This window comes from Arachis ipaensis, chromosome B05, assembly GCF_000816755.2.
Source record: "Arachis ipaensis cultivar K30076 chromosome B05, Araip1.1, whole genome shotgun sequence".
In the NCBI taxonomy this organism is placed as follows: domain Eukaryota; kingdom Viridiplantae; phylum Streptophyta; class Magnoliopsida; order Fabales; family Fabaceae; genus Arachis; species Arachis ipaensis.
Genome location: NC_029789.2, coordinates 142,351,840 through 142,355,120, shown reverse-complemented (window position 1 = coordinate 142,355,120; position 3,281 = coordinate 142,351,840). Strand labels below are relative to the sequence as shown.

The window sequence follows — 3,281 nt, the reverse complement described above, 5'->3', positions numbered from 1 at the left end:
ATTATTACTCAATTCATTATTCGGTTGAAGCATTTAATAACTATATATATAAACCCTCAAAAACTGAAAATCATACACATAAAATTGTCCAATACCTTCTTTAATATTTATGACAGTGAAATTTGTCTACACATATAATTTTTGAACCACGGCAAAATAAATTTCAAATAATACAATGGTCAACAGAACAGCAGCGGTTCAAAATCGTCAGAAAATGCGATTGAATTTTACGTTGGCTAAATAGCGGCCGTTTCAAACCGCCGTTATACCAATCGACGATATTCAAGAAATTTCGCTATGGTTGTGTCTTTGGTTCAGAAAAATCGCTGCAAAATCAAATCTCCACGCCCTATACTGCAATGATTTTCAAAGCGTTGGCAAATCGTTTTTGCGGCAGTTCAAAATCGCCGCTAATTTCTATATAAACCGCTGCTAAATCATGCTTCCCTTGTAGTGAATTAAACATTCATTCTCTTGACAAAAATAAATTCAAATTAAACCAACCATAAAACAGTACATTAAAATAGAGTTTTCCTTGTCTGCAGAAGAATTTTCGTGTGAAAATTTACACCAATCATCCACATATTTCAAACAATGTGAATATGGGAAATATGATAGATGTACAATAATAATGAACGATCAAACTATCATATAACAATGGAAAAAAGATTAAAAAAAACTAGCTTGTTGAAAAGTTGGTCGTTGATGAATGAAAAAATTTGATTGCACACTTTATGAACCAAGGAATCTGCCAAAGTTAAAACTAAATCGGGAAATTTTAGAGCAAGCTAATTTAATCAAGTAACATTAAAGGATAAACAATTAACTGAACAATATTTATTGTTTATTTCCATTGAAGTGGGATACTAATAAGAATAGTAGATCCAACAAAAACAATTACGTGAGAATCTAAAAGAGCTCTTTATTAGATATCTTAATATTATTCATATTTTCTAATATATGATCATCAAATAATCTAATATATTTTCTAAAAGATCTCTTTAGTAACATTTAATAAACAAATAATCTAAAACTTCTGCTTTAATCTTAATCTCTTCGATGAGGAAAAACATCAAACACTTTGTTTCTAAACTTTCTATCCAACATAAATATAGAAAATACACAAGAAACTAAGCAAAAAAAAATAAAAAAATAAAAATTAAATTAGCAGTTTGTTACAGAAGACATGAAAAAGAACTCAAAATTTTATGAGAAATTTAAAGAAAAGTTGGCGAAAAGAAACATTTGCGAACACGAATAACTCAAACCAAGAAAAAAAAGAAAGATGAATAATCTTCTGTTTAAAAGAGATAATTTAGTCTTTTAATTTGTTATTTACAATCCAATTCCAATGGAGTTAAAGATAACTAAGGAGAGGATGAGAGTTAAACTAAATATAATTTGTATAATTAGGAGAATTTTATCAAAGTTGTAATATGATAAAGGTAAAAAGATACTTAGTATGTTTAAAACAGGTTTTCAATTATCCTATTACTCTTAATTTTATAAAATTGTTATATTACTCATATGAATTTTATCCTAACTCTAAATTCCCAAATAAAACCCTAATTTTAACCAAATTAATCCTAACCCCCTAAACTAACCCTAGCCACCACATTCATCTTAATTTTTTCCTAACCTAATCTGCAGAAGGGGGAAACAAAAGAAAGGGAAAGAAAGAAGAAAGGGGGGCACGAGAGGAAGGGAGAGCTGAGAGGATGAAGGGGAAAGGAAGGGGACGGCGCCGGCAGGACTGGGAGCCGCCGTTGCCGTCGAGTCATTGAGAAAGAGAGAGAGATGCCGCGACTGGAAGGAGAGAGAGAAGCTGCCCTGCACCTTGCTGTCGCCGTCACCTTCATCCCGAATCGCCGTCATCGCCGATGCAGGGAGAGGAGTCGTCGCGCCGTCGCCGCTATTGGGTCGCCGTGCTATCGTCAGAGAGCAAAGAGCGTACGCGAGGAAGGAGAAGCCCTGCCTTCGTGTCCGCCGCCGCCGCCTCTGAATCCGTCGCCGTCAAGCAGAGCCACGGGCAGAGGGGAGAGATCTGTGAGGAAGGGAGGACCGCGACCCGTCCAGCCGCCGCGCACAGTCGCCGCTCGTGTCGCCGGCGCCATCCTCGTCAGATCCGCCACCTCCGAAGCTTCTGGCCGCGCCTTTGCCGCCGGAGAACGCCGCTGCCGCCCAGAAATCGCCACTGAAGCTTAGGTCTACTTGTCACCGCAAGTTTCTCTATGGTGCGCCGCCGTGGCCACCACTGAACTCTACGCTGCCGTTAGTCACTGATGGAGGTATCTTTGCTGCCTCTATTTTGCTTTAGGTCCTTCGCTTCCTTAAACTCGTTCTAATTCTCTACTTTTACTCTATTTTCTGCTACAATTAGATTGAATATTGATGCTAGTGTTGTCGCAGGACTGTTGAAGCTGCTACTAGTTCTGATTTTGTTATCCTGGTACTGGTCTGATCTTTCTCTTAGGTTTGGTCCATCTGCATGTTCTGTTTTATCACTAATATGGTTTTCATGTTCTGATTTTAATTCTAGTCCTTACTTTGTCTTGAATCCCCAGGGTTGAAATTGCTATTAATTCCTATCCAATCTGAATCTTTTATTTTGCTGCAACCATGACCAATGCGGTGAAGATTAACATTACCGCTACTGCTGTTTCGGTTGCTGCCATTGCCGTTCTAATTGCGTGAGAGTCGCATCGGCTACCATGAATTAAAAGGAGAGGGAATTATCACGATAAATTTGTGCGAACTCAGTTAATCGAGGTAGGAGTTTTTCTTAAAATCTAATTTATATCACAGAGTTGTGATAAATAGATACTAAAGTGAGAGAACATATGCCTGTGATTATAATTGTCTTATAAATGTGGTTGTTTGCTGGACTGAATGATTGATTACTTGATTGCTTGAGTAGTTTGTGATTGCTGAAAAGAAATTAATTTGAAAGGTTATTTAGCTGATTATTATGAAAAATGGCTTTTCTTGGTTTTGAAGCTATTTTTGATGATGTAAAGGAATTGGCTTTGGAAATGGTTTAATTTTGAGTTAGTGACTTTATAAATGACTTTATAAATGATTTAGTATTTAAGCTGGTTTGATTTTAAAAAGAGATTTATTATGAGCACTGATTCGCTTTGAAAATAATTTGATATTGGAACTAGCTGAATCTTGAAAAATGATTGAGGTTTGGAAAAGGTTTGAGAAATGCTTGGATGGGACCCGAAAAGGGTGACAGGATCCGAGTTTTAGAGGAGATGCTGCCGAAATTTTATAAAATT

The 3,281-nt window shown here is 36.7% G+C and overlaps 1 long non-coding RNA gene across 3 annotated transcripts in view; it reads left to right on the top strand.

Moving 5' to 3' along the window:
- The window catches only part of LOC110262631, a 4,235-nt gene continuing 3,191 nt past the window's right edge, over positions 2,238 to 3,281 (top strand). For all 3 annotated transcript variants that reach the window (XR_002347514.1, XR_002347515.1, XR_002347513.1), the window contains exons 1-2: positions 2,238 to 2,288; positions 2,565 to 2,769. This is a non-coding gene — a long non-coding RNA (uncharacterized LOC110262631). The remainder of the gene's footprint in view (positions 2,289 to 2,564; positions 2,770 to 3,281) is intronic.